Genomic DNA, 11,713 nt, shown 5'->3' on the forward strand with positions numbered 1-11,713 from the left:
GCAAACATTCTCCAACAGTATTACAGTGTTTTCTGCCCTGAATTGCAGGAAAGCAATGCTTGTGTAGCAACTTGCCCTGGAACAGAAAAATATTAGTTAAAAATCCAATCCAGTACATTTGTATTCCTCCAATATTGCAAGTTGCTGAGCTCATCACTCCTATCTATGCCCACACCCTGACTGGAGAATTGTTTGTCTTTGTTTATCTCCTGTGATATTGTACCATTCTGTGTGACAAAATATGGGGTGGAGGGATTTTCTTGTTTCTGAGGATCTTTCTATGTTTATTGGTTCCTCATTGATGCCCTTTTTCTATATCTAAAATTAATTCTGTCCTTTTGCTTTTAGGAAATCGGAGAGCCAAACATACTGCTGCTCTTGGTTTTCTGACATGGTTCCTGGCTGTTGCGTGAATTTTCTTTTATAACTTCTAACTAAAAAGATGTGTGTTTTTCAGCGATTGCATTTTTATCCTCCAAACGAAAATAATAAAGAAAATGGAACTTGTAGCTTTATTCCTGGTGACATTTATAATATTCCTGATTCTGGTTCATAATCATGCTTGGGTGTCTTATAGGCCACATGAGTATGAAAAGGGGAAATACTGAAATATTGTTATGCATTATGTTTATCATTGATAATAAGTGCTTATCATAAAGTATGAACACCTCAGATTAAGTGTACGTATAGGATCTGATGGTTTTGATGGTATTCCCTTGAGTTGTGTGTTTAAATGATTTTCAGCTAAACATCAGAATGCCAGTACCCTGACTTTATAGTTGAAACAAGAAAGAAAAGTTTCCAAGGCTTTGCACACAGAGCTGATCAAGTGTTGCTGGTAGTTTTCTCTTTTCCCCAGAAAGAATCTGTCCCATTGGCCATTCCAGCCAGCCTGACAGATAGAGTCAAAGTGAAAAGAACCCTTCCAGGTGCTGTTGGCAACCAAAACCAAATTCCAGGCCAAGGAAAGATGTTCCTGGTTCCACACAGCTCACATGCACTGGATGGCAAATCCCACAGAATTAGAGGATTTGATTGCAGAGCTGCGGGAGGGGCATCTCCAGTCTAGGAACCCCCGTTAAACTTCCATCAATGTTACAAAATACAAAATGAAGTGTGAGGCTGCTCAGTGTTGTAACATCAGATCAAACTAGCAGTACATTCCAGTCAGAAACACCCATTTGATTATGATTGTATTATTATTATTATTACAGTGGTACCTTGGTTCTCGAACTGAATCCATTCCGGGAGTCCATTTGACTCCCAAAACCACTTCAAAACCAAGGTGCAGCTTCCGATTAGCTGCAGGAGCTTCCTGCACTCAACCAGAAGCCACAGAAGCCGTGCCAGACGTTCAGCTTCCGAAAAACGTTCACAAACCGGAACACTAACTTCCAGGTTTGCGGCATTCGGGAGCCATTTGTTTGACAACTAAGTTTTTTGGGAACCAAAGTACCACTGTATTATTTGCCATACTTCAGCCAAAGATCACAGGGAATTTTCACAACATACTAATTATTATGTTGGCTGCAAGGAATATATAAACCTGACAATGAGCAGGTGTGAAACAAAATGTCCACAAGGCAAAATAGTCCGTCCCCCCCCGCCATCTCACTTAGGATAAGCTTGGTTTATATAAGTTTGAATCATGAGGGCTGTTATTCCTTCCAATATTTGGAAACAACAACACACCCATAAACACGACATTATTTATTTATTTATTTTTGGTGAGTGGCCATTCCATACCAGGTGCTTTCAGACCATCTGGTGCCATATATCTGCCCATGGCACAGAAGCCAACAGAGAATTTCTAACGGAACTGTCAGATGAGAAAACAAGTGCAGATTAAACAAAGAGAATAAATGCATTTGTCAATGTCAAAGCACATGATTTGAGAAGGAAGCATCCAGGCTCTCATCAACAGCAGCACCTAATCACTGTACAACCTCATCTGGCTACTGCAGTCATTGGAGCATCTTTGTATAAATCATGTATTCCAGATGATACCAGAAGTCGCAGAACTGCATGAAAGCCCAAGCGTCAACACTCCTTTTTGTGAAGTGAGCCTATCTGACTTTCTCTTAACATTGTTAAGAATGTAAGAAGAACCTGCTGGACCAGGCAGCTGAACCATCTGGGCCGGCTCCTCACAGGAGGAGCACTCCCTCCTTCCTGTGGTTCCCAACAACTGGTATTCAGAAGAATAAGGCATCTGACAGCTGCCCATGCATCCAAGCAAAACCAAAATTATGGAATCTTATGCTCTTATGTGTTCTCCCACGTGTACTCCATGGCCCCTTGACGTTTTGACTGTTCTTCACCTCCTGCATTTGCTCAGTTTACCTGCTTGCCTCTAGGCTTCTTTATCTGGCCTTTTCTGCTATCGCTGCACATGCAAATCAATGTGCCCACTATTCTTACCTGTCAACCAGGTACACCAGCAATCCTGTTGATTTTTTCCCCTGTGTGTACAGGTGTTTGGGGAGTGAGCCCAGCAGAATTTACTAGTGTTAACAGTCACCAATTGGATGTCTGTGGGCCAAAGTTGCCCCCCCCCATGCTTGCAGCCGGTCATCCAGTTGTCAGCCTAGAAGCAAAACAAATGTGAAGGAAGCAGCATCTATGGAAACATCTTGACAGCCTATTTTTGAGATGGGGCTGGGCAAAAAACAAACCCACATTTGAACATTTCCCAAAGTGACTAGCTTGGAAACCTCGTTGCTGGCAGAAGCAGTGGTGATGCTTACATTTTGAAACACCCATACCCCACTCCAACACTTTCTCTTACTTCCTTTACTTATTTAGTTGCTTACTATACTTACTGATCTCATTTCAGCTCCAATGGCTATTTGTAGCCTGAACAATGCAAATCTAGAAATATATCTGAAAATGAATAGCCCCACAGTCTAACTTGAGAGTTGGAACAGCAGAATAATTGAAACAAAAAGAAATGTGAGTAAATGCAAAACAGGAGCAACAGAACCAAATCTTGCTTAACCTAACTACTGAAGGCACAGATATATTATTTATTTTCACTCCTCTCTGGGAAGAGAGAAGAGACTGTGTCTGCCAAATGTCCAGAGAGAGGGAGCTCAAAATGACAGGGTCCACCACAACAAAAGTTCTGCCCCTTGAAGCTAGTCTGGCATTCCACACGTGATGGTTCTTGGAACAGGGTTTCATTGGCAGATTGTAATGCTGTGTGGGGTGGGTTTCATATGGAAGGAAGCACTGATACAGACTCAGACTCAGCCATGTTTGAAACAGGATATTCCTAGAACATGTTTGGTGGCTTACATATTTCATAGTTTTCCTGGTTGGTTGGTTTTTTTAAAATTGTTTTCCATATTTATGCAACTCTGCAGTCCTGGTTCTTTTCCTGCTCTTTAGATACGGCACCTATTTTGCGCTATGACCCTTCACCCCGCATGGCAGTCATTTTGTGACTGGTAACCACATCCTTAGAATGCCAAATATGCCCAAGAACCCTCAAGCACATCTAAAGCCCAGGGAAGAATTCGGTTTTGGGGCCATGAAACCATGATTGTGGAAGCTTTTCATGTCTTCATTTCATATTCAAATAAATAGTCATTGTGAAAAGAGAGAATTGAATTATAAATCTGCTGCCCATATGAGAATTGCAAGTATACGATTCCACTACCTGAATTTTTTCCTCTCATTAAAGAGAAATAGCTGGGGAAAGTTGAGCTGCATATCAATCAGATCAAATCTCGGTGTATATGGTGTGTGTGTGTGTTTTAAACATCAGATTAGAAGAAAAGAACCAGGTGAACTTGCTGGAGTTATTTGTTAAACTGGACCCCAAACTTTAAATAGTGCAGAACAGTGTTCTATATTACAAGTGAAATTGTGGGTGGGAGGTGGGTGGGTAATAGAATTTTTCAATTTTACAAATTGGTGGACTTGCTTCTTTGTGTTTCCTCATAGTGTTTAAACATCCAACTGAATATGCCTCTTAACATGCAACTGTGAGAGTAAGGTTAAAAAAAAGGTAAAGGACCCCTGGATGCTTTAAGTCCAGTCAAAGACGACTATGGAGGCTGACGGAGCCAGCATTTGTCCACAGACAACTTTCCAAATCATGTGACCAGCATGACTAAACTGCTTCTGGCACAATAGAACACCGTAACGGAAACCAGAGAGCACGGAAATTCCATTTACCTTCCTGCTGCAGCAGTACCTATTTATCTATTTGCACTAGCATGCTTTCGAACTGCTAGGTTGGCAGGGGCTGGGACAGAGCAACGGGAACTCACCCGTTCTGGGGATTCGAGAGCTGTGCAAGGCCTCTCCCTGATCCAGTTCTGGACCCAATTGGACAGTGGATTCAGCACCAAGACAAATATAACCACACTAGTTATTCAAATTTTAAAGAGGTGCTGGCCCATCATAATATAATTGACTATAAGTCTTAAAAGTATATCTTGTAAAGGTACAAGTATACAGAGAAATCCACTAGCAGTTTACCATTCTAGCTCAACATGCTATACTTTACCATATAGCATGTAACTTTCAGTATCACTGCTGATACCTTGCGCTACACTCCCAGAATACCTCACACTCCTCCTGAATGCAGGCTTGGATTTATACCCACCACTGCACATAGACACATTCCTTAGAAAAACCATGCTCCAGAAATTTATAATTGGACCATTTCTAACCACCCTGTGCAGCTGGATCTTTCTCTAAGCCGAATCCAAGCATGGGGGATGGGTTGCTCAAGACATGGCGGCATAGTGGGATTTCACCAGTTTATCCAGATTACACCAACATTCACCAAACTTGCTGATGCACACACCAAAGTACTAATGAAATTAGACACAGGGTTGTATCTCATGCTGGTCCTGTGGTTGGCTAATGGGGAAGAGGCAGCTGCTTTGATCCCCTGGAATTGCAACACACCTCCTGGAAAGCCTGAACATAATGATGGACTAGCATGCTTTCTTTTCTTTTTCTGAGCAGTGCCTTCTCACCCATTCTTTACGTCCAAGATCATAGGACAAATACACTTGCATTTACACAAGTACTGTAAAGAGCTGTTTTCTCTCACTCCTGAGGTGAAAATTGTGTGTTTTCTGTTGCCGATAAGTGTCCTGGGCAAACAACAGGTTTGCAAATAGTATGGTTGGGCCCGCGTGGGAAGCTGGTAACTTGATGAGAAAAGCTATTGCTCAAGTGTACCAACTTCAGAACAGCAAAACAAATTGGCTTTGTAATAGCAAACAATGTACAGCTCAGCTCAGCTCCTTTTGAATGGGAATGACACCAATTTAACCCGATTGTGCATGCAGTACACCAAAACAAGTCCTGCATGTGTCTACTCAGAAGTAAGTCTTATTGAGTTTAGCAGTGCTTACTTACTCTTGTCTGATGCCTTGCTTAAATAACTGATTGCTTTTTCTCCCAAGGGAAAAAATTTTTTGGGGTTACATCCAACTTGATTTCCAGAGGGATGGTGAGACTAGCCTCATGGCAATTAGAATGTTCCCAAACATATATCAAAGGCAAATGAAGTGAATTAAAATGCCCCATGGATAAGTTAGGAACATAGGAAGCTGCCTTATATTAATTCAGACCACTGGTCCAGCTAGCTCAGTATCACCTACACTGATGGGCAATGACTCTACAGGATTTTATACAGCAATCTCTCCCACCCCTGTCTGGAATTGATGGGGATTGAACCTGGAACTTTTTGTATGCAAGGCAGATGCTACACCACTGCTTTTGTAGAGAACACAACAGCGATGGGGAAACTCAGCACCTAAACATATGTACCAGTGTGCCTTTTGATACATTTGTTCTCATTTTAATTTCTTCTTCTTCTAGATTCCAAGAAGTGCTGTGCCAAATGCCCTTTAAAAAGAGGGGGTGGGAGGAATCAGTAGGAAATATTTATCTGAAATTAAATAAGCAATAAGCAATGATAGTTAATAATGTTCTCATTGCATCCAAAAGCACTGTCACGTCTTCCCTCATCTGACTGCTTCCTTTTAGCAGAAGTTGATGCTGTGGTCATGCAGGAAAACGGAGGGAAATTAACTGACATTATTATCTGATATTTCCCTCCTAAGGTCTGTGAACAATGCTCCTTGTGAGAAGGCCCCTGTATAAGGACAGTTAATTCAGAAACCATTGTCCAAATTAGGCCCTTGTTGAAATGTCCAGATGTTACACAGCCAAGGTCTATTTTTCTTCTTTTAAAAAATTTCTAACTTGACATCCTTGACTGTTCACCTTCCTTTCCAAGAACCCACTTCCATTTAGAAATGAATGTTGCTTGTTACATATGTAAAAGGAGATTAGGTCTTGCATGCTGGTTTTCAATGAGCATGTAACAAAATTGTGGGAGACCTTTATTTAGCACCATTAAAGCACACTGCAGCTTTTCAAATGCTGTCATTTTTGTGCAAGTCACACATTTTCAACAAGATCTTAATGATAAAAAATTATTATTGCAGTAAGACATGAGAGCAGAGCATGTATATCTCAAGTGAAGTGCATAGTGGGGTGAGATTGAAAAATGTGTATGTAACCTTCGTAAAGGAGGACACCATGCAAAGCCCTTGAAATTCTATAAGCAACAATGAAAGTACTTTATCTGCACATGGACTCTTGGAACTCATAATACGATTAGAAGCTCTGCAGAGGCATCTGTTAGTAGCAAATAGGTTATAGACTGAACAACAATATGAATGGATCTCCGAAATCCACTGGAAGGGTACCTCTTAAAGGACCAAATATGTGTGGTATTAAATGCATCTTTGTATTTAATGTGTAGGTTTCAAACAATACAAATAGCACCAGCTGCTGGGGAACAAAAGAAGCTCCCTTATATCAAGTCTGACCACTGATCCATCAAGCTCAGAACTGTCCACAGTGACTTGTAGTTGCTCTCCATGGTTTCAGGCAGGGGGCAGTCCCAGACCTAACTGGGGATGCTAAGGATTAAATCAGAGACTTTCTGCATGTAAAGCAGATGTTTTGCCACTGATCTATCTCTGGTGATGATAATTGTGGACAATGCTTACCATAAAGATGTTACAGGAACTGCCACATTTTTAACATGGGGGGGGGGAATGCAGGTACTGAATACCCTTGAGTAGCCCCAGAAAAAAGCACTGATTGTGGGGATCCCTGTATGGTTCAGCAAGGAAAACAAACATGAAGAATGCATGTAAGCCTTTCGTTCTCTGCTGGGGTCCTGAAGATACTATATACATTGGGAGGAAATTCCCTATTGGTGTCACAGTCCCCACCCCCAATGCAGAGCAAAAACCTGTTGTGAGAAGCCTGCCCTGTTAATATTCTGGCAGCCTCCTGGTTAATATTCTGGACGCAACTGTTTTTGTAATGGTAATAAATCACAATTTTAAAGCACCCTTCACAAAGCAAGTCCACATAGGCCACATTACGGCAGTCTAGTCTGAATGTCACCAGGTCATAAACCTCTGTGACCAGGTCATTTATCTCTAGGAAATGGTGCAGGTAACATGTCAGCCTGAGCTGAAAAAAAGCAGACTGTTGGTCACTGAGTCACTTGAATGGCCAAACATTGTGCTGGATTTGAAAGGGAAAGCATACACACACACACCCCTACCTCTGGGTATAGGGTGGTATATAAAATCAATCAATCAATCAATCAATCAATCAATCAACTCCATCCAAAACAGGATTTACAATACACCTAGTTTCACAAGAACATAAAAAGCCCCGTTGGATTAGGCCAATGGCCCATGTACATACATACATACATACATACATAATTGCATATTTGTATGCTGCCTTTCCACAGTTTAAACCATGCTCAAGGCAGCTTACAATATGAAAAAATACATAACTACAACATAAAAAGTAGTCATAAACAATACATAAAATATTAAACAAATACTCAACCAAACTGAACAATTTCCACATAAATCACAATAAGATCTATACTAAAGATACATAAAACCAACAATAAATACGTCTAAGACACAGAGGTCTGCAGCTTCTGCTCTGCAGCCACACATTGTGAAGTTTTTATTCCCAGGGATAAAAGAGTCTCCATTTTCTCTGCTGGATGAGCCTCTTCCACTCTTCTTGTACCTCTGATGACCTGGGAAGCAGAGGTCAATTTCCTAAGCAGCAAGGTTAAATTGGGTTTTCTTCTCTTTAGTTTTTGATAGATTTTGCAACACAGCAGCCAAACGATAACAATCCCTAGTGTGATGTAGACCCAGATATGTGTGCGTCCTGAACCTGAAACAGGGATATTAAGGAAGAATTGAAGCACACAGGATTCATTTTGCTGATAAAAAAGCTGGTACTCTCCAGAAAGTCCTTCATAAACATTCTTGATAGCGAGGCTGCTGTCAGATACATAGACATGTAGTCCAGCATCCTGTTCTCACAGTGGCCAGCAGTAATAGCCATTGTTAGCCTTAACCTATGTGAAGTTATCCAAGGTGGTCACCATCACTGGCTCTTGTGGGAGAAAATTCCGTAGTTTCACTATATAATATGTGAAAAGTCATGTTGTTGTTGTTTAGTTATTCAGTCATGTCCGACTCTTCATGACCCCATGGACCAGAGCATGCCAGGCACTCCTGTCTTCCACTGCCTCCTGCAGTTTGGTCAAACTCAAGTTGGTAGCTTCGAGAAAAGTCACATTCTGCTTCAAAGAATGTGCACAAGTCCTGGTGTTATGAAGAGAGGGAGAAAAACTCCATGCCATACATGGACTGCAAGAAGAACAAACCTATCCATTCTTAAGGAAATCAGCCCTGAGTGCTCACTGGAAGGACAGATCCTGAAGCTGAGGCTCCAATACTTGGGCCACCTCATGAGAAGAGAAGACTCCCTGGAAAAGACCCTGATGTTGGGAAAGATTGAGGGCACAAGGAGAAGGGGACGACATAGGACGAGATGGTTGGACAGTGTTCTCGAAGCTACCAACATGAGTTTGACCAAACTGCAGGAGGCAGTGGAAAACAGGAGTGCCTGGCGTGCTCTGGTCCACGGGGTCACAAAGAGTCGGACACGATTAAACGACTAAACAACAACAACAATCATGTTGCCTCTTACTCGCTGTAACCTTTTCACGCAGGGGAGTTGCTCCTCTTAATGAATTGGGTGGTCCTTTTCTGAACTTTTTGCTACTCTACAATGTGTGGGAATGTTCAGGGTGGCAGGAGAGGATATATTGTTTATTAATATCCTTCCTAACATGCGCTAGCAAGTTTCTTTACGTAGCAGAGTTGCATTCCCCTTTGTGACGTGCACAGCACATGCATAGCTGGTTGCAGGCTTGTGTAAGCCTCTCACTATTATACAATTCAGTCTGTGTCAGATTGAATTGTATATTCCTGGTAAATTCCCTTTAATCCCTCTTAAAATGAATAAAGAAAGACATGAGAATCTTATTCAGAGTCAATAAAAGAAGTTTACTCACATCAGCTCACAGTTGGATTTCTGAAGGCAGACTTAGTTACACATATGTACATGTGGATCTACCCCATATGGGGGAATAAACCCAGTACTTATGCTAGCTGAGAAACTAGCATAGCATTCCTAGCTAAAAAGCTGGTCAAATGAAGAAGGAAGTCAAAGACAAGGAGAGTGCTGTGTGACCTGTCCTTTTGTTACCTGGACAGGTAAGGTCATGCCCACCTCTAGTCACATGCAAGGAAGGATGCTCCAGCCCAGGAGGAAACAGGGAGTTTCAACTGGCTGGACCAACATCCCCTTGCATGTCCACTCTAGGAAAACAAGGAATGTTGTATTTGACTGCTCCCAGTGGATTACATCCCACGCAAGGTCCTTTCTGAGGTGAGTCAACCAGAACTGTACACAGTTTCAAATGTGATCACATCACAGATTCGCATACCCCTCAATGTTCCAACATTCCACTTAACATTGAACAATGAATGCAAATCTTTGTCTTATTTAGATTTACAACTCACTCTATTTCTAAGGTTCAGAAATGTTTGAAAGAAATCTGTAACAGTTTAGACATGATCAGTTATTACCGTATTTTTCGCCCCATAGGACGCTCCGTCCCATAGGACGCACCTAGTTTTTTGGGGGGGAAATAAAGGGGAAAAAAATTCCTTTATTTCCCCCCCAAAACCAGGTCGGGGAAACCTAACCAGGTCGGGGAACAGCAGGATGGCGGCGCTCCGCCTCCCCGCTGTCCCCCGAGCTTGTGGGACTGGCCGATGTCTGCCCGAAGCGCAGGGCGCTCTGCTTCAGCGCGCCCCGCGCTCTGTGTAGCAGGCTGCTATCCGCAGCCTAGGGAGCCCTGCGGGAACTCCCGCAGGCTCCCCAGGCTTGCTGATAGCTTCCTGAAGCCTGGAGAGCAAGAGGGGTTGGTGCGCACCGACCCCTCTCCCTCTCCAAGCTTCAGCGAAAGCCTGTATTCGCCCCATAGGACGCTCACAGATTTCCCCTTCATTTTTGGAGGGGGAAAAGTGTGTCCTATAGGGCGAAAAATACGGTAATTCTGAAGATTTATGGTGCCATAATTATTTCCAGCTTTTCTGGATGTGAGATTGGAATCAGCTCTTTCACACTGTTGCTGGTATTCCTGTGTCCTGCCTGTCAGATACTTTATTAGCATTCTGTCCAAGGCATGATGAGGATGGAACATGACAGGTGGGTAACGTAAGCAATTCTGCTGCTCCTTGATCCGCAATATCCTTTCCCGGTATCAATATAATTTGTTTTTGCACATCTCAGCATTATTCATAAGCAGTGCTTATGTTCCTGATTTAGATCTAATTTACTCAGGATATCAAGTCACAAGCTCTTGCGTTTGTTATTAGTTTCTTTTCGCACTAACTGCTGCTGGAATGTTCTGGTTTTCAAAATATGCAAGGTCCACACTCGCCCCAAGAGGCTTCCTATATGGAACACAGAAATCATATTGAGTTTCTGAGAAATTCAAGCTCTATTGCTATAGCAAGAGTGTAATAAATTATTCCTGCTCCTGAAGAAAGTGACACATTAAAATGTTTGTAAATATGACAGTGTACGATAAATGTTCCACTTTGAGCATCGATTTGAGGCTTCCCCTTCCTTTTTTGGCAAGTTTAAATTGTTAAGGCATGCCATTTTCTTTAAAAAATATTCATCTACCTCTGTGATGGGCAATAAAACTTCTATACTCATTTAAATATATTTGCATCCACAAATATTTTGCTTTTCTGAAAAGCCCACAAACATTGACAAATGTAGAGAGCAGGGAAACTCTTTTTCAGAAAACAAAAAGTTTCTTCTTATTATTATTTATTATTTTTCATTTCATTTCTATACTGTTTTATATTTATAAGGAAAGAAAATCTCAAAGCAGTTTATAGCCTGCATTAAAACATCAACTAAAACAATCTAGAATAAAACATTACTTAAGAAAGTCAAATATAAAGCAGTAACATAAATAAGAGAAAACTAGAATACAGTGGTACCTCGGGTTAAGTACTTAATTCATTCCGGAGGTCCGTACTTAACCTGAAACTGTTAACCTGAAGCACCACTTTAGCTAATGGGGCCTCCTGCTGCTGCCACACTGCCGGAGCACAATTTCTGTTCTCATCCTGAAGCAAAGTTCTTAACCTGAGGTACTATTTCTGGGTTAGCGGAGTCTGTAACCTGAAGCGTATGTAACCTGAAGCGTATGTAACCCGAGGTACCACTGTATTATCTTATTTCAAAATAA

The sequence above is a fragment of the Podarcis pityusensis genome (genome assembly GCF_964106645.2).
Source record: "Podarcis pityusensis genome assembly, chromosome: 2".
Classification (NCBI taxonomy): Eukaryota; Metazoa; Chordata; class Lepidosauria; order Squamata; family Lacertidae; genus Podarcis; species Podarcis pityusensis.